Source organism: Acromyrmex echinatior, chromosome 9 (genome assembly GCF_024713525.1).
Source record: "Acromyrmex echinatior isolate Ae372 chromosome 9, ASM2471352v2, whole genome shotgun sequence".
NCBI classification, from domain to species: Eukaryota; Metazoa; Arthropoda; class Insecta; order Hymenoptera; family Formicidae; genus Acromyrmex; species Acromyrmex echinatior.
The window spans coordinates 9,518,796-9,540,072 of NC_141860.1; the positions used below are offsets into that span (position 1 = coordinate 9,518,796).

At 37.9% G+C, this 21,277-nt stretch overlaps 1 protein-coding gene across 1 annotated transcript in view; it reads left to right on the top strand.

The window, feature by feature from the left end:
• The first annotated feature begins 5,634 nt into the window (after nucleotides 1-5,634).
• LOC105153448 (cyclic GMP-AMP phosphodiesterase SMPDL3A) overlaps nucleotides 5,635-21,277 on the top strand; it is a 45,532-nt gene continuing 29,889 nt past the window's right edge. The window contains exon 1 of the mRNA XM_011068299.2: nucleotides 5,635-6,311. The gene's annotated coding sequence lies outside the window, so the exon portion shown is untranslated. The remainder of the gene's footprint in view (nucleotides 6,312-21,277) is intronic.

The window sequence follows — 21,277 nt, forward strand, 5'->3', positions numbered from 1 at the left end:
TGATAACTATTGTTATTTGTAGAATTTCCTTAATAAGTTACGTTTTTTATTTTAATAGATTTTTTAAGACTCTTTAAAATAAAATTTAGTTTTTAAAATAAATTATATATATATATATATGTACTACATAAACATAATAAAAGCCTAACTATAAGTTTGATAATATATATAACTTTTGTCGAGGCGCTCTTAGTAAGTAATTTCCATCTACTGTATTTCAAAGAGAAAATATGCTTACATTTTGTTAAAAAATTATATTAGAGGATAAAAAAAGTTATGGGCTTCATCAAAATTCTTTACAGTCTTTATACCATTATACCTTTATCATGGGTAACTTTTAATAAATTAAATTCGCGGAAGTCCCAAAATGATCTCAGTTGGATTTCGCATTTGGCAACATCAAACCTGTCGGTGTTTATTTGTTTTCTCGATAGTTCCAAAACAGAGCTGCGGTAATATACGGAAATCGGTCATCCTTCGAGATACGTATACGCGGGCATGGATATTAATACAGCGGGCAACAGCATAGGATCCAGTGACGCTAACTCTTCGTAACGACGCGTGTAGTGGAAACGCATGTAAGCAAATGGACAAGTACAAAATACACGGCGAAGCACAAACGAGCTGGCCCGCGTTTCGCTGGGAGCTATACGCGCAGGTTGCATACAGTATACTAGTACACTGATCTAAAAGCCGAATAAGCATCCGTCGGCTAATGAGAAACAGCTAATCATATGCCGCACCGTGTATCATGTTTTATTACGCGTATTTGTACAATATGCGCGCGTCTATCCAGCCGATGTCTTGGGAAATACTAAACGTATCAAAAACAGCCTCACGCCTTCCTATTAAACACATCGCCGTCGTAAATCACCGTCCGATATTTCGCGCGTTAACTCGTCCCACGTTCCGGAATATATTTTATCTCGCGTTATCCCGCAGTTGGAGTGCTTTACGGCAGCCCGTGCTGTTATTTCCACTCCGTCATATCGTTCTGGCGAAGAAACTCCACCGATGCCGGAGTTGCGTGAGGAAAACACGAGTAGAGGAAAATTTGCATAATATTAATACGACGTTATTTATATATATATATACATATACATACATATATATATATATATATATATATATATATATATATATAAAAGCACGCGCGTACAATGCCCTTTTTTCATTCGTGCATTGTAATTAGCATACTTTCGCCCCTTCAACATGACTCTTCGCCGACAAGCGGTGACATTATCGCGCTTATCTTCGCCCTGTTATCTCGAATTTTGTCGCGTACGATCATTTTATACGAAATGCCAACGCGAGTTATGCAATATGTAATTCCCGGACTATTTCGGAGGACCGACTGTTGAAGCGCGACTGATTACCGGCGGAATATTCACGATTCCGCAGCTGTGTACATCTCCGTCGCGCACACGTGTGCACGTCCTACACGTTGTATATTTCACGAGAATTTGTACACAGCCGCCGCCGTCCTCGCCGTTGCTGCCGCCGTTTGGTTTGCTCTAATCAAACAACTGATACAATGTCTCCGGAGTGAGAGAGAGAGAGAGAGAGAGAGAGAATCTTTGCTAACGTCGTCATCGCGTTTGAATATTTCTAATTTGTATGTAAGTCAGGATATCCTCAAACGCATCGATACTCGAAACGCAATTTCTGTCACGCGCCTTGCCGTTTGGTCGTAGCAGAGAAAACGCGTGCTCACACAATCCGCCGAAGTAAATTCCGCTGATCCTAGTTCAATTCCACCCTTTCTCTCTCTCTCTCTCTCTCTTTTTCTTTTTCTTTTTCTTTCTTTTCTTTGGAGTCCTTCTTTCGCATGAGCAACACACGGAAGGAGCAGATGTGCCCGAGCGCGTTCGGCAAATCCAAAAGGAAAGAGGCAAAGAGAGGCGAAAGTAGCGAGAGAGAACGAAGGGGATCAAACTTTACGCTTGCTTCCTTTCTCTTTCTCTCTCTCTCTCTCTCTCCTTTTCCTTTCTCTTCTCGATGCGGGTGAGACCGGTGAGACTCGCCTTATCTATGTAACCATTCGGCACAGTATCCTACTTTACTTTTCCGCGTACGTACTTCCCGTTTTGACAGCGAGGCGCGGGAGAAGCGAATCTCCGCCACGCTAGCTGCGAAATCCCTCGCGTTTCGTCATAGTCACCCAATTCCGCGGCGTATGCGGTACGTGGATGCGCGAGTGGGATGAAATATGCTCGACTAACCCGCGCTTACGTACGTTATCCACGCGGGTGTTACTTGGATATTTACGATATTTCGAGATTGCGGAGTATCGGCTTTTTGAGGAGAATATCTGGTAACGTGTCTTACTCGGCGAAAGAAAATATCGAGAAACAAACCGATGGATTCTTTTGGAGAAATTATATCGGGCACGTACCTGGTACGTTTTGAGAAAATCGTATTACTCGCGATGTTTACGGCGCATTCACGTATTCAATGAATAAAAATATTCCGATATTTCCTTATTAATTTTAAACATTTTTCTCCCCGAGAAATATTTCATAGATATGACATTCGATACCGAAACATTAATATTTCGACTCGGATACTGAATATCTTATGCAAATGTTATATATTACTCGATTATTGCGCGACGTATTGATGCGTTTTTCGGAAAAATAATAGCGTCAATTTATTTACGATATTTTCTTACATAATATGAAGTGGAAATATCGACGTTTCGTTAAATGTAAAGAGTCTGCGGGTATATATACGCGCGGCGCGTTACTTCCGTCTTCTCAGACACGAAAGCCGGAAGCGGGTATTGCCGTTACTCTCGTTCGCTGACAAAATTAGTACCATCTCCACCCTGGGCTTTGCGATGCGACCTGTTCCTTATCTGTAACCACCATACCGCCACCACAGACCGGTATCCACTATATCATCCGACTGGCACTCTCCACGGACTTTGTGCCTATCTTCTTCCCTTCCCCAACCCCTGTTTCCTCGCTCACGCATACCGGCGTATGCACACAACTCCCACGGATTTGGTTACCACGCGCCGATGCGCCGGTTAGGCGGGTCTGTTCGAAACATATGCTTTGGTATTAATTTCTCTATAGTCTACCGATATGCGCGTTTTGACAAGCATATTCAACGTCGAGGGCAACCAGGTGAATAATTAGGCATCTATTTAACCTTTTGAACGCTGCATTTGCAGCGATAATTCCTAAAGCTTTTTAAAGCTAAATTTCAAGTTGATAGAGACAAACTTAAAATCTTACGGTATTTATGAATTCACATAAATTCCTCGTATCTTTCGAAAAATGTTTATTATACTTTAATAGTTAAAAAATAGAATATTATTTTTAGTATCGTGTACATTAACAATTGAATTTAGTAAAACAAAACTTTTTCGTATTTATCTGCGCTAATTTTCTTTATGGCTTACTTAAATACAAAGATACACTAATAGACACAGACATAATAGAGATAGTTATCCTTTAGTCGATTGTCTTTTCGACGTTAATTCTCCAGCAAAGTCAATTTTTCGTTAGCAGAAATATTTAAAAAGAGTCATTTTATTGGCCACATCTCCGATATTACGTGACTATTAGAATTAAATTGTAAATTAAATCTAATTAATAAAGAGAGAAGTTATCGGTTATCATTTATTTTCATTTTTATAATTTAATATAGAAGTTTAAAACGTGTTAACGTTCTTAAGACGTTAATGCAATAATATAATATAATCGTTCTTTGATGAACACATCAGTAGATTTAATATTTTATGTATAAACAAAGGGCAAAATAAACTGTAACACAAAAAATATTATACGTGAAGAATGCTATAAAAGAAGACTATAAAAACAATTTCCACAGCGAAATACAATCATTAATAAGATCCTTATAAAAGTTTACAACCATCGTTAAATTTCAGCATCGATTCTAGAGCATAAAAGGTAATACTTCTTCTTCAAACAATCAGAATACGCTATTACAAGCGAACGCGGAAGTTGTTCCTTGTGCTGTTGTACAAGTACCTGCTTATGAGCTTACAGAACATATCGAAAACGGTACATTTTTCCCTCGTTACAAATTCTTTATAGAAGGTTTAACGTTTGAAGATTTAATCAACAATTCGGTCGAAAATCATCTACTTTATTTGCAACCTTTTAGTTTTTAGATACAATGGATATTAGCTAAAAATATAGAAAAATAATGGGAAAAATATAATATAATAATTCATAATATATAATTTATAATATAATGACTCTTGAAATATAATGGTTAATAACTTTTGGAGTACAAAAAGATTGGATCTTTACAATTAATTTTCCTTAAAGCTTTTGTCCAACTTAAAAATTATTACTAAACTTAAAAATTATTAAAGTAAAAGGAATAATAAACACTAAGTGACAAAAAGGATTTTTCGATCTGAGATCGATAAATCTTAATACTTAAATAATATTTCAGTGTAAATTTATATACACATTTAGTTTTACAATTGTGCTCCGAAATCATTTTTAGTCTTTAAATTCAATCTTACACGCCAGATTGGGGTAGTAATATCACAAATTAAATTGCCAAGCAGTTTAATATCGATGCTAATAAGCGTCCTAAAGAGCTGTAATTAATTTGATGCTAATAAGGCATTTTAAAGGGCTATAAATAATTTATTGCAAAAGTAGATGATAAAGAAATATAAAATATAATACGTTGTAAATATGCATCTGCGATCGAGAGTAAGGTCAGGCAAGAGAACATTTCATATCCGGTTTGAGGAAAATTGTAACGCAACGTTACTATTTTTATGAAGACGCGAGTCGACGTATGCGTCAATGTAAAGCCAAAGAAATGTCATTGCAGAAACGCGGAAAATTGAACGAACAAGAAAAGAACGAATAAAAGAACGACAAGAATATATATACATACACACATATACACGATCGAGGACATCAGGCTGAAAGCAACGGGCATGACAGTTAATAGAAATGTTCTAAGCAACAATCATATTCACCATATGTGGAACCGGCATGACATTAGCAGCAGTTGAGTGCCAAAGAAATAGCATGTCCGTCAGACAAGAGCGTGAATAAATAGAAACCAGTACAGAAGACATAGGAAAATACATGGAAGAACATGGAGGGACTCTCGGCTGAGGGGATCGAAGGAAGCGCACTTGATTTCTGGTTAATAAAACGTTATGCCAGACATAAAGTGATACGGCAATGTATCGCGAGTTATAGCACAATCGAGGCAGGATGAGGAGGAGGGAGAGGGAGACGATGGTAGAGAAAGCCACTACGAGGCTACGTGTTGCGGTGGCGAGAGACTCGGTCCGGGGCTGTAGATAGACGGCAGGGGTCTCAGGGGTGTACGCGGTGCGAGAAAGCAGAAGAGAGAAGGATTGGCAGGAGAAAAGAGAAACAGAGAGAGAAAGAGAGGGGGGGGGAGAGGGAGAGAGAGAGAGAGAGGAGGGAGAGACAGAGAGAGAGAAAAAGAGACACCAGCCTCTCTTCCCACACGTATGCGATACGTACGCGTAAAGAGCGTGTTGTCTCACGGTCACGCGTGTGCAAGGTACGTAATGGGTTGAAGAGAGCAGAGAGGGCGCAGTCGCGAAGCTGGAGCCACCCTCGCGACCCCCAGCAAGCAGCGCCGGTATCGGCGGCGGCGGCGGCGGCGGCGGCGGCGGCGGCGGCGGCGTCAACCCCACCGGAACACCGTCCCGAGGAGGTAGCGAGTTCGACTCGTGCCGGGTTGCGAACCGCACACGGTTCGTCGATCGTTCACCTTGCAAAAGTGAGGGGGTGTTTTCGCTGAAGGGAGGAAGCGTCGCGAAGCGACGCGGCGCGACGCGGAGCGCGGCAATTTTCGTCGCTGTCACTCCTTTTCTCTTTTTCTCCGTCTGTCGTCGATGCATATTGCGGATATAACGTGCTACAACCGCGTTGCAAATTCACGAAACGAATAAGGAAATCGGTGCTCAGGAATAAATATACGATTTATCTTATCGCGAGTGCGGAAAGGACTTTACGGTGCCATCGGGAGCGGAAGAGGAAGAACACGGACGAGTTAGGGATTGTTCGCCGGCGGCGAAGAATGATTCGAGTGGGGAAGAAACGTTGAAGACTCTATCTTCTGGGGAACGATATATAAACCGCGCCGGTTGGAACCGCTCTGTGATTTATAAGCTGCGATCGTAAATCCGCTCGCGCGATCGGTAGAAAAAGGAAGGAAAAAGGTGTGTGTAGGTGTACCAAGTGTGTACGTGTGTTCTTCGGTATGACCAGTCACGAGTGAGAGGCTCCCGGTACCCGACATCCATTCTCGCGGAATCACACGAACACGTAAGTGCTGATTGCCTTTCGTCCGCAGTCGTACGGCGAGGTCTTTATTACTTCGGTAAACGCGTCGGTTCAAAAGGCGTAAAGCGGAATGAGTCCTGTCGTTCGAGCCCACATAAGAGTCTGTGTATAATTGCTCAAGTTGGAAACTCCTTCGCGTTTGCCGACGGAAAGGGATGGGTAATTTTATCAGTTGAAAACGTTCTCAACACCTTATTCGTTGGAAAGTCTCGAAGAATTCCGAGGGATATTGATATATATCTGCAATAATCTCTTCGACATCGAGATACTCGGATCGAAATTCAGAATATCATCTATCAGCAAATTGCTGGAAGATGATATTTCGAATTTCGGCAAAAGAAATATTTCAAATGGAAATATTACTTCTTTAATTATTTTAGACGAATAACTTATAAAATAGCAAACCAAATATTTTGGAATGTTAGTACAATAATAAATTGTACATTTGGAAGTGAATTTCGCATATTTTAGTCGTTTAAGAGAAGAGAATTAATGTGTGAATTTGACATTTAGCTGATATTATGAAGTATATTTCTCAATCACATTTTGGACGGCTTGGCATCGATTGTAATAATTTACCGGGTTTTGAACTGCTCATCGCAAAATCATTTTGGAATTTGAAACAATATATTTTATATTTGGCGAAAGTGAGAAAAAGAATTCTAGTCCAGTCTAATGTAAAAATAAAAAACATATCTCACGATAAAAAAATAACATTAAGTAGCTTTGTATACAAATAGTGTATAAACATTCGACTTTTTTAAACTTTTCTTCTTTTATTCTCTTTTTTTCTGATTTTTTTCTGTACATACAAATTCTTTATTCATGTAAATATTTAGCATACAAATTTAACGTACATTATCTCAAAACATTTCTACCTCTTCTTTTTCTGCGAGTATGTCATCTTGCAGTTTATAGTGAATTAGAAAATTTAAGAATTTGTTTAACGAAAAGATTGAAATATTATTTTATCGCAATGGCTCTTTTTCGTTTAATAATAAACAATATAAAATATATCTAATGGATTTTTTTCTTCTATTTGATAAATAAATCATAAATATCGTTCATGTCTTCTTTCTCAATATTCAATATTTAAAACGAATGCATTTTTTAGTGCTCACAGATGCAAAAAGTAATAAATTTGTTGATTAATTAATTTTGAGAAAGCTCGCAAAGAAATTTCTTTATTTTGCTTCGCCGAAATGTAAATTCATTGATTTTCTGACTTTCAATGTCGTGAAATGTTAAATTGACATCCGTTATAATTGAGTTCAAGCTTCTCTACTCCTAATTCATTACTTTCCTTAAACGCTGCATCCAATTTACACTGGCGCTCAGTGAAATCAGAATTTCGTGGAAGAACTAACTTCAGAATTTTATTTTTCACAAATGGAATTATAAGTCTTTTTCAAATTACGTTTATTTATTGAAATGGCCGACAGAAATATGAGAATTTGTCGTACGAATACTGGAGCAGTGATGTATGAAAATTCGAAATTTCAAATAAAATTACACAGTAATTTTTTAACAAAAGTACAGTTAAACGCAATGCGCAAGATTATTTAATAAGATTCTATGGTTCTTGTCTTTTTCATCAGCTATAATATTCAGCTATAATATTCGTGTAATATTCAGCTGTAATATATTACGTAATCGGCGCCCGCCGTATCTTGCGAATGTGATTTTCCCAAAGCTGGAGAACACGGAAGTTGATTGAGTCGTCTAATTGGCAACCAGGCGCGGCTTTGATCTGGGAAATTGCAATTTCTGTTGTCTTGAGCGCGGTTGAATTGTTCCTGGTAGGAACTGTCTGTTTGCGCGGCGCGTTATCGTTAAACGTAACAATCGGTCCTCCGTTGCCCTGTAAAGAACTTAAACTTTACTTTAAAACGTCCTAACGGAAGATAAATTATTACGAATCCGCGTTAAACCCACGTGGCGGCAGTCGGGGATGCACAAGGAATACATTAATGCGAAATGCATCACGCGCTTTCGCGGCTGCACCGCGCTCGCGAATGCAAAACTAACATCTGCGTTATCCTCGAGAAACGCAAAATCGCTTAAGCGCGTCTTAAGCGGAGAGGCGAAACTTTCGCTATATCCATCTGACAGTTATCCGATACATTACACGGCGGGATACCCGATATATTATGCTCAGCTAATATACATATATATATATATATATATACATATATATATATATATATATACCGTGCCACGTACACGTTGCGGCCGGATAATTTTATTCTAACACGCGAATTCTGGCGTGGCACGCGCGAATATTACGCTTTTTCTTCGAGCCGATCATACATTTCAGCTCCTATGCGAATCTCGCGGCGCGAATGGAATCGCGGACCGATTTGCGGCGTAATGATATTACACGCCATAAATTTTACGCTCCGACGAGGAAGGAAGGGGACGAGGGCTGAGAGGTATAGAGATGCGGTAAACTCTTGAACATCGACCGATGTACCAGACGTGTGTTAGCCTCGCTTTCATCTCGTTACAACCTCTAATGTGCGCGCGTTGCGGCTGCATCTGCCAGAGCCTCCATGACGTGCGCTCCGCCGAATTCGCGAATAAGCGCCTCGCTCCAGCTTTGTACGGTTAATCGACGTTTCCGTCAGCCACATCTTTCCCCATCCGAACAGTGCTCAGCCTGCTGTACCATATTGTATGGTGACCTCTTTCCGGTTCCGACGTGACAATGACTTGACACACATATCGAATTAGATGAAACAATTATTCGTCTAAGGATTACAGAATAGAAATTGTACCGCAAGTAGTAGTTGAAAGTTCTATAAACTTAGCACATTCGCCGCTCCACCGGTGACGTTTTTCGCATTGTATTCCATAGAAATGCAAGTGAAGACGAAAAAGTTTGCAAACTGTTGTTAGCTAACGTTGTAAACAAACGATACTCGGAGCGTATTTTTGTTTTTCTTGTATTTTTATTTTAGTTCGTTTCGTTGTTTTATCATTTTAATATCCTTTTATGCAATTTTGAAGAAACTCATAGAAATACCAGCATGAAAATTACGCGGTTTAGTCGGTTTTTTTTTTTGCTACGATGTAGTGGAGCTTATTAGACGTTATATTTCGCAAGTTTTTGCATTAGTGCGAAACTTGTTAAAAATAGTTGTGATGTTCGTACGGATGTGCAAGCACGGCGATACAGCCATCGGGTACATATTACCGAACAAGTTTCTCAAAAGAAAAATTCCATAACGAAACATAATAGGCTGACTCGGCTGTTTGCAGTAATATCGTATCAACCCTCGAAAGGTATACCTTTCGGAAATCGTTTTTGATCTGTATTCTATTGGATAATAATTGGATAAAAATTGCTTCGTGTATAAATATACACGAAGGGATAATAGCAGCAAAAAGTTTTCGATCGACATATAATTTTACGATCATTTTTGTCAATCTCTTTTGCAATTTAAATTATGAGTTAATAAGACATTCAGTTAATAAGATATTCTTGTTAGAATAAAACTAAAAACACAATATTTTTAATACTAGAATGTATTAAGTACTTAAATATATATTATTATTTACTATATAAATCTATACTATTCTACTATATTTAGAATATTACTATATTATTCTACTATTCTACTATATTTATTCTACTATTTTTTTTATAGATTTTTATTTATAAAGATTATTTATTTAAGCAATTGAATAAAATTATTCACTGGAAATAGGCAGTTACTACACTTACAATCAGTTGATAAAACAACAGTTGGAAAAAGCAGTTTTTAATTTTTTATATCCTTGCAATGTAAAGAGAATGTACGAATTAATCTTTGAAAACAAACGAATATCGAGTTTCATGGTGTGTGTGTGTGTGTGTGTGTGTGTGTGTGGGGCGCGCGCGCGCGCGCGGGTGTATGTGTGTGAGAGATCCAGCCACCGTTCAAGGGTTCGTAAAAATGATATCCTGTATTATATTAGTGACACTTATCGATATCTTAATTGTCAGGAAACGTTGTACGAAATAGCAATAGAAATAAAACGCTATGATGCCATTGTTTCGACGGGTCGAAATAAATTGAAGCACTTACTGCTGCAGTGATCGCAAATAATATTCTTCAATAATTTAAAGTTTTTATTTTCTTCACTGCAGTTGTATTAAATTATGATATCAAAAACGAAAAGTTACGAAAACTTTTTTTATACTATTTTGAAATAAATGAGATCTTTTCGCTTATATAGCATTGATAAAATATACCAATCTCTACTTTTAATTTGTAAATTAATAAATAGTCATAAATTTTATCGCAAGGTTTATATTTGCTGGGAATATAGGGCGCATTAAATTATATGCTCGTTTACTAACACAAAATAGAAAAGAGGGAATGTTTTTTGAATCTTTTACTTATAGGATTTATATATAGCTATTAAGTGTGTGTATATGGTGGCGTATAAAAAGATTAATTTATAGCGATATATATAATGCACAAAAGAATACGATTCCTCGCTTTCTGACTTCATAATTCACTTCAATATAACTGCAAATAGAAAATGAATGATTAAGCGCTGAAATATTATATATAAATATATATTGTAATATATATATTATATATATATATATATGTATGTATATAATTATGTACATAGATGTTAAATATATATATTTATATAATATATTATATACAGGGTGTTTCAGACTCGATGCATCTGCTAATGGTAGATTCTTGAAGTCATTTTGAGATGAAAATTCTAATCCCTCAAAAAAATCTCGAGACTATAATAATATTTTAATCACAATCATTTAAAACTATATAACAAATTATACCGTCTAAAATTTGAGCGTTCAAATCTGATACAACGCAAAGTGCTAAAAGTAAAAGCTAATAATTTACTTCTTATTAATATCGATATAAATATTATGTAAGCGAAGATAAACCTCTTGTTAATATCGATATAAATGTTATGTAAGCAAAGATAAAATTACTGATATTTCTATTATTGATATTTATTTTGTTAGAAGAAAATATTTATCCTGGACATTATGGTATTAGAATTTTCGTATCAAAATGATTTTAAGAATCTGTCATTATCATTGGTGCATCGAGTTTAAAACATCTTGTATAATATACTATTATATATATATATATTGCATATGTATGCTTATATATAGAATACTGCTGCAAGTATATAAACTCAGAAGAGAAGAGTGCAGCTCAAATTCAACACTTGCTTTTTGAGGAAGGATGACTATGCTATAGTGTTTCACAGGCATCGCTTTTGTCATCATCAAGAGACTCATGTGGTGGCAGGTTGACGTGCCTGCAGGTTCTGTGGAAACTACCATATAAATGGAATTAAAAGAATTTTGCGAGATTCCATTCTATAAAACTGATAACCTAACGTACAAAAGAAATAGAAATTATTAAAAAGAATAATTAGAATTTTATTTTATTCTTTTTATTTTCAACATATTATCCTAGTTTATAAAAGCAATTAGATAAATATATGATCTAATTTCTACGGAATAGAAAGCGTAGGCTACACTTAATAAACGTCCATTGTCAAGTTTCGTGAAATAAATTTACTGTAACATATTTTAATCTTTGTGAAGACTTTATATAATCTCGTTAAAGATTAAAGTGTTAATCAAAAGATGAAGAGATTTAAAATTAATTAAATTAACTTTAAATTAAAAATTTAATTTCTTTGGAATTGAAATCCATTTTTACAGGCATTATTATGTGATGAGTCTACGGTCAATTTAGATTTCTATACTGCAGTACCATTGTATTGTCTCTTCAGTAAGTCTTTTACGAACGATACTTATCACTTGCGAACGCAACGTTCTCACGGTAATCCGTTTGCGCTTGTCAGAGTAACAGACGTCGCTTTTGTTTCTAGTGAGACATTTAGAGATTATTTCATCTCACGCAACGAAGTAGTGTCGAGAAACTGAAGAACATTTTTCGAATTATTATATTATTCTGCATTATATCAACATTCGCACCGACGAAGATTCTCGAGATGGAAACCCGATTCTTGTGATTAATTTGAGTTTCAGATTAACGATGGATACACGACACTTTCAATCTCATTAATATTTGATGCAGAAATAGCGAGAAAGAAAGAACAAGAGAGAGAGAGAGAGAGAGAGAGAGAAAGGGGGGGAGAGAAGGAGAGACAGACAACGCGATGAGAAAGCTGCGCGCGATGATAGATGGAATGCGACGTAAATCTTATTTGCCTCTATCTACGTCCATACCATAGCACCTCGCTGCCAATATTGTCCGTTTTCGTATGCAACTTTTAACAGTCGAGATGTGTCGCTGTCATGCAAGTTTTCGTTTCTCCTGTATGCGTTCTCACGTATATCGATGCAACGCTGCACAAATCCGCGAAGAAGCGACGCGTACGGACTTATAAGTGATAAGCGTAACTCGTCGGAGTACCTGAAAATATCGGAATGGTTGAATACGCATTCACATACACGTACACACCCACACAGTCTAGTCGTTTTCAGCGTTACACGATATTTCGCTACACTAAGGGGAAGCCGTCAAATGTCGTCTTCTTTTCATAAAGCTCAATACGATGCCGGGACGCGTCGCAACCTTTGACGTTAATGCTGGATAATAAAGTTTTTTTTTTTACTTGCACTCTTCGTTAGAGAGTTCGCGGAAAATCTTGCATTTTTAATTCTTTGTAACTTGAGACTAGTAGCGCTACGACATTTTAGTTAATGAAAAATCGACCGCAACTTGATTAAAGACTCTACTATTTAAATTAAGGTCAGCGTTTCAGAACTTTCTATGTAGAATATTGATGGGACAAACGCTTTGATGCATAACCGTTTAAGGAATATTGATTGATAGCGCACTATCTTCGTAAAATTGAAATGTTATTGTTATCGCAAATGTTTATCAATAAACTACGGGAATATACCATAAATATACATTTTTATGAAATATCAATAATGAATTAAGATTACCTTTAATATGCATTTCATCATTTATAAACAGGAAATCATTTCTGCATTTTCGCAAATTTAATTTAGGTAATATTCAATTATTATTTTAATTAATAATTTATCTTTCAATAACTCTCCAAATAAATTTAAAATATATTATAAAAATTGATCACATTTAGATTCGACAAATAAACAGAATTCATCTTTCGAATCTCATCGATATGTTTTCTTAAAACTCTGGTACAATGTTGATTTGTTTTGGTAACAGATATTGTTTCCTTTTCAATTGTAGTACCACGGCAGTCAAATCCATCTGTTGACATAAAGAAGTAATTTACAATCGATTATTTATTGCAGAGTAAGATTGCATCGCTTGGTTCGATATCGAAAGAAATAAGAGATCGTGAATTTTGCTTTTTGTTCCCAAACTCTGAATCGTTTTTGCAATCTTGAGCTGGCCAAGGGGCCGGCCATATCCGTCGGTGAGAACAGCTCGCGAGGGATAACGTTGCACATCCGGTCACACGGAAAGCGTTAAGAGCTATCATCTCGGGAGACTCGTTTCGCGTGTCGTAAATCACGGCGAAAAGTCTCGTCGACTATTTGACGCGTTTTATAACGCCTTAAAAGTGACCATTAATTATCGTCGGCACACACATAGTTGAATGCGTTGATGTGCGTTTCGCAAAAGCGCACGTCTACGTACGTACGGATATGACTGTGCGCGTGCGCACACGCGTATACGTCGATGTGTGCCTGTTCACATAAATCTCGAGCATACAACTGTCGCTATGCCAGCCACGTTCGCGGAATAAATTCGCCGAGGGAAAGAATCGCGCGGCGCTAGCCGCGTACTACGTGTTCGAGTTTGAAAGTGACGCCGGTCGTTCGATCAAGGGCGCCGAGAGAACCTGGAGACCCTCTCCCAGTCTCCCCAGCTCATTACAGCATAATATCATTGTCGATGATAATAATAATTGATCTCTAATTGGGTTCGTATTCCGAGTATTGTCTTCTTTTCACTCCCTCCCGGGGGATGTTTGCATTGTACTTTATGAATTCTGTTCCGCTACCGTAAATAATTCAATGTGAATTCTCTCCCCCGCTTAAACCGATTACCAATATAATAACCACGCCAGACGTATAAAAACAGAGGACTCCGCCGCGCTGTGTTAATAACGATCGCCAAATGAAACGCATCAAAGAGAAATTCGCGCGGCGGATCGCAGAACAAATGCACGATTCGTTCCGAAGTGGCGCGTAGACCGCAGCCGCAAAAGTGTTAATGGTGCGCGGGGTTGTGGTATTTCTGCGCCCATGAATATGCATCGCTGAATATATATCGAACAATAGTGCATTACGACCGAGAAGGCACTGCAAAGTGAGTCCCGGAGAGCCGTGTGGATAAGAGAAAGAAGAGGTGAGGCTAGGGCTAGGAAATAAATCTTCCGCGGCCCTCAAATTAAGACGACCGCCGCGCGAGAGAGCGAGGGAGGACATTTATTCCTTAATGCGTCGACATGATTCCGCGAATGCTAATGCGTTTTCTCTCTCTCTCTCTCTCTCTCTCTCTCTTTTTTCATAGGCCAATGTATGATAACGATCCGCGATAACGATCGCCCGGCGCAGTGCACGCGCCTTCTTCCACGCCAGCTTTTTCCATTCCGCTTGACGCGCGCGCGGACCGAGCTTATTGCACCGTCACTAATCGATTCGTATCAACATTCCGTAGATTTTACGCACCATTTTCCACACGACCGGGCAATTTCCTACGGTATAAGAAGCCCTGAAAGAGAGGGAGAGCTCACCGATATTGCCGTTTATTATATTTAAATAGCCGTTTTCTTCGCTCGCGCGATAAACTTTACGTCGAGATGGATGATTACCGTGACAACGAGCGCGATAATGAACCGTGTCGCGTTCAATCTCGTTCGAAAATTACAGCTCGATATTTTTTTTTTTTTTTTTTTTTTCGCTCGCGATAAAAGTCTTCTGACGTCCCCTACATGTAATTGAGGAGATATTTTATTCAAGAACTGTGCAAAAATAAAAACCATAGAAATACACTGCGAAAATGTACGCGGTCGGCAACGTCTGTTTTACACTCGTCGAAAAATTCATGCACCTACTGACATTTGTCACCTGTACGCGCGCGACGCGATAACGGGACCATAACGAGATTCTGGTGCCAGTCGACAAAGCTGGCGTTGATCAAATTATTTCCTATTATCCGTGCCGCGCGCAGCGCTAGTTACCGTAATATCTAAAACAGCTGGAAACACCGGTGGCGCGCCCGACGACCGCTAAACAGCACGATCAGCGATACTTCCTCGATATTTCGATGTTAAAATGTGTGTCGCGCGAAATTTTCGGTGAGCTACGTTCGCGACGTAACCGGCTTATATCGCTTAATGAAACGCAACGTTTTTTTTTTTTCGCGCTTACTAGGCGACTGCGATGTTTGACGCGTGCGACCCACGTTGGTCGACCTTAATATGCATCGACCGCTCGGAACTTCGCACAGTATCAATCACGTTTTATTGGCCCCGGCGCACTGTCTATACATTTTTTTACGACACGCCAACACAGGTATATCCACGATATAAATACGTGCTTCGGTATGACGCGCTCCATTCCCAATTCATCGGCAGTAACAATGGACGTAAAATCCGCTCGAATGAATCTCCTTTATTCTATCGAGATAGGGGTAATGGTATACCACAGAGTTTATACCATAGTTCTTTAATTTAATCCGATCGAATACTTTGGTAGCCGATAAAAAAAAAAAAAAATTACCGAGCATTCGTTATATGCTTTTTGCGCGAGGAGTCTAGGTAAAGCAGTCTAACTCGATAAAGTTTTTGCACAACATCTGAATGATATATGAGAGATTTCTGCTAACTAGCTCTTAGAGTTTTCATTTAGGGCGTTCTCTCAAAATAAGAAGAGCGAATTGAAATGTATAATACGAAATAAAGCATGTTTTTCTATAAGTTTTTTATGTCAGTTAAAATTTTTTTCGCTTTAAACATTCCTCGCCAGAAATCGTTCTTTTCGTGTAGATAACAAGATTCCTCTTTCAGGAAAGAGTCGTCGTCTGTGCGGAATTGGCGGTATTTTCGTGGCGGAAGAACACTGAGGGTGAAAGGGGTTAACGAACGAGTGTGTCAGGATTTCAAGCTCGGAAATTCTTTTGTCCTGCTACCCCGATTATTCATTCGATTCCTTCAACACTATCTCGCCGTAAAACGGCCGTGCGCACGAAACGTTCTAATCATAACGATTGTTTCATGGCGTGTACCAATTCACGCGCTGACTTTCTTCTCCGGCTTGTCGTGGATTTATTGCGGGTTTGCCAACCCTCTGTTATCGATACCATAGATTATCCGCACGCATAGGCACCTCTTTTGTTCTTGGCACTTCTCTTGATTTTAAGGAAGGATTTCCCTCTACACTCTGTTTTCAACTTCTTTCAACGAGCGCGCGAAATGGTTCAATCAACTTACTGAATTTCAAGAATGATTATAATAATTACAGCACAAGAATTACTAACATCAATTTAAATAATAATTACAATAATTATTAGAAATTAGAGTTACTAATTATACAAATCGTATCTGTAACACGAAATACGGATCAAACAATTAAATATAGACGACGAACGGAACAGAATATATTGCAAGACATTCAAAATTGATTCCTAATTTTCGAGAATAATCCAATTTTGTGGAGTGAATTTCCATTCAGTCAGTTTTAATTCGTTTATTTTTCGTCTGTTGTACATTATTCACATACATCGCTTTTTTCCCGTCATTCGAAATGAATGCAATTATTGTGCACGATGTGCGTTATTCGATTTCCAATTCATCGGATTGTTCGCCTTTTATAATTCAACAGTTGTATATTTTATAAATATTTTATAAAAAATAGAAAGGCAAAGTGCCTAGTTGATTACTTTCTGACACGAATTGTTCATCGCATTTAAAGATTAAAATATTTCCCTCATTATCTCCTACTTACCGAAATAATTGCGATTGTTATAATTATGATAATATATATTACAAAAGTATCGAAATTCTAATAACGAAATACCATTTGCACAGTTGACAATTTTACATTTCTTACTCCTCGTAAACATTTTTTTATTTCTTATTTACTTAAAATTTTTATTTATAATTTGTCGATATTTCAGTCTCAAGTTTTTATCAAAGCTTAACATTTTCAGATGTGTATCTCTCATAAAAATGTATCTAAACGTTTAAAATATTTCTTACTCAGCTGTCTGAATGAAAACTGTGAAATTTAGTAATTTCCCCGGAGAGATTCTTGCGTATCGAGAATTTCCGCGAAAGTGCTAAAGACACGCGAAGAGTTTTGTGAAAGAAATGACGCGTAAATCGGAGGATTCCTGCGAGATCGTAAGGACGGTTGCGCCACCTTCTCAGGAATGCGGCGCAATTTAACTTAATTAAAGCAGCACCGGAGGATCCGGAGGAACGAACACGCGTACATTCGTTCGTTCTCTCAGCTTGACGCCGATCGATATCGAGGAATTTTCTGCGGTGCTGCTACTCGGTTTCGCACGCGGCGAGGATGCACGACATGCAGCGAGAGTGGCGCAGTTTCTTGTCACGCGCGCGTTTCGTGCTTTCGCGTACCACATTTCCGATCCCCCGCTCATCGTCGAACGTATTTCCCGACACGGCCGCTTAGAGACCGCATTTACCTGCAAAACGTTTCAAGAGCGCATCTCACATCGCGCCGCATCGCGTCGCACCGCAGTGGACCTATATATGCGGTAATTGCGCCCAGGATATTTCGTCGCTCAGGACCAACTAAAACTTCTCAACGACTTCCGTTCGACAAGCTTGCCTTTACCACTCGCTGGTAGCGGATTTTTCCAAAAGGTTTACAAAAAAAAAAAACTTCGTTTTCCTTCACTTACTTTCAAGGAGGTATAATTGCATTTAATTCAGCGTGCGTCAAAAGGTTTTATGAAGGAAGCTGAATATCGTCTTTTTTGTTAATATCGTTCAGGCAATGCTGTCTCTAGTACGTTCTATTATCTCATAAAAATATTTGATTTTACTTTGCCTCCTGTGACAGCAGGTAATAAAAAAGCTGCTGTAATTGAGGGTAAGTTATAAAACATGCGAAGTGGCATGATGGAAATCAATTTCTTATAAATCTTTCAATTCTATTGAATGTTTTATATGTGAACTCATTTAGATCCCATATTTATTAAGAGCTTAACAAGATTTATGGATCTGATTAAAATTAATGATCCGTGAACTAGCGTCGTTGATGTGCAGTACAAGTTATTATACTTTTTAATCGCAAACGGAAAAAAGGATAAGAATTTTTGTACTTAAAGTGACAAAAATTTATTACTATGAATATTTTTTAAACATTTCTTTCAGTCATAAATTTCTAATTGTGAATCTGATTGTGGAAATACAGGACAGTACACCGTCTTTTTGAGTTTTTTAAAGTAATGCTGAAAAGATTTGCAAACAAGTTTTAAAAAAAAATATTATAAAATCTTTCAATATTGATCTTAATTTATATTTTAAATTATATATGTAAAATTTGAATATACCAAAGTAAAAAATATACAAGAAAAATGTATAACGAATGATGGTACATCATCTTTATAATTTCTAAGATTTCAATAAAGTAAATGTAAAACTCATTATTCGTAAAACAATATAAAAAGGACGAACAAATAAAGTTAAAGTGATAAAATTAAGTAACAGTAAATAATTTATTCTCTAGTTATTTAGTTTTCAATCAAGAATAATAAAATTAAGTAATAGTCAATAATTTATTTTCTAGTATATAATATTTCTAGTAATATATATCAATATTAGATTGTTTTATAATAAGTATTTCTTTGTGAGAGGATTATTTGAAAGTCTTTCCAGCGTTACTTCGAAAAACTCAAAGAAACAATATACTGTCTTGCATCTACAACCGTAGAGCCGGTAACGCTAAACGCGTTATGTATATACACTCGTGATTGGCGATATGCCAACATAACGAGCACGTATTCCATGTAAAAAAAAAACGTGTTTGTTCCTGATGTAAGAATTCGGCGGAAGAATGTATAAACAGCGAGGGCGGGTCGACGAGATCGCTGATTAAAAGGGGTTGCGAGCCGGCACGACGTAGGGTTGGTCCCGGATAGATAGTGGCCCGGGCGAACGTTATTACGACTCGGTACGATTTCTTGTAAGGGCGGAAAATGAGCGAGAACTTTAGCCTATTAAGCGCAGAGAGTACAACTCGCCGCCAGTAAAGACTACACGCGATCGTTCATTTGCATTTTCTTTCCACTGTCAAGCGGCATCAATTTATTCTGTTCGCCTCAATCGACTGCGTCGTTGATACAAAATATTTCGGAATATCAATTTAAGCTTTAGTGACAGATCCATATTGAGTAATTTAGAGTCAATATCTCTTTAATGAAGAGTGAGAAAAAATTGCAATTTTTCCACATAAAAATTCTGTTAAAAATAAATTCATTCGGTTGCATAAAGAAAAAGTTCCATTATTTATATATGCATTTTATAAATTCTGGATTGTCGTATTTATTCCAATTCTTTACTTGATAATAAGAGAGTTTTTATTACTGAACAATTGACTGTGCAAGATGAAGACTGTTCATAATGAAGGAAATCTGCTGAAAATTCATAAAATTTATAAAAAATACATTTCTTAATACATATATTGATGGATCTGTATTTTTAATAAGGATTTAATCAAGATAAAATCTTTCTGAAATATATTAATTAAGTATTGAAGTAACAAAATATTGAATATTCACTTAAAAAAAACATTAATCTAAAATTGTTTGATACTAAGTTTTTCAATTATGGCTTTTACGTGGACTTTGAAACGTTCAATTATTCAAAGAAATTTGTTTAAACTTGAGCCATTCGTTTCAGGATAACTAAGAACGACAGAAGAACAATGTAATAAGGAAAAATAATTTCATTGCACTCCCGCGGGTCGAATAATAATGAGTAGCGAGTGATCAAAGAAAAACGCGCGAGGGAATCAGACAACCCGGCACAAAAGATACGAGTTAGGTGAGAAAGAGCGGGATGGGACCGATACTCTTGCGAGTATCCATTACGAGTCGAGGGCTCCTCGGTTCGCGAGGGGTGGTAGGAAAATAAACGAGAGTTCCAGCTCGTTAGCCGTCGAACGGCTCCGTGCTAATAAATGCAACACGCGATGTTCTATTTGCATCTACCTCCGCAACGATGCGGTCGAATCGGACCTTCGCGTGCACTTTGAGAAAAGTTTTCACCCGGCGAGGTGGGCTGCTGAAGCTGCGAATTAGCCGCGATTGGACCCCGGTCGCGCGTTAAGCGCGACCGAGATGCGCGACGTGACGTGCGCATGCATGTTAAACAACCGTATCTCTCGCGAGCTGTGTTATCGAAAAACATAAAGCTCGGCCGCACTCGCCGCGATGAGTGCGCGCTTTCGAGCGAGCGAGCGAGCGAGCACTTCCTCTCGACAAATTAAAGAATTCAAAGCCGAATTAAATGGGGTGGAACTATACATTTTCAAAGAGGCGCGCCACGGTGCACGCGAATTAAATATGTGAGCAAATATTTTGCAAAAGTCATAAAATAAAGAGACGCAGACGTCTCTCTTTCTCTCTGCAATTGAAAAAGATATATGAATATGTATGCGTTTAAAAGGGACGTCCCGGCACTCTCAAACGACGACGTATTACGTATCTGAAAAATGCAGCCCGAAAGGCTAGTTAAACTAAAAACTCGCGTTTTAAAGCCTGTGCAGAGTTCTCGAGATGGGAGAATATATGGTATACGGGAAGCAAGAGAGAAACGAAGAGAAAACGATACATCGTCCACGATATATGCAACGTTCGCTGATTTAATTTCGGCGCATCACGCACGAGTGGCAGCTGACGTTCGCTGTCACTTGGTCGGAAACTGCTATCGTTTCAAGCTTATCGAGCAGTATG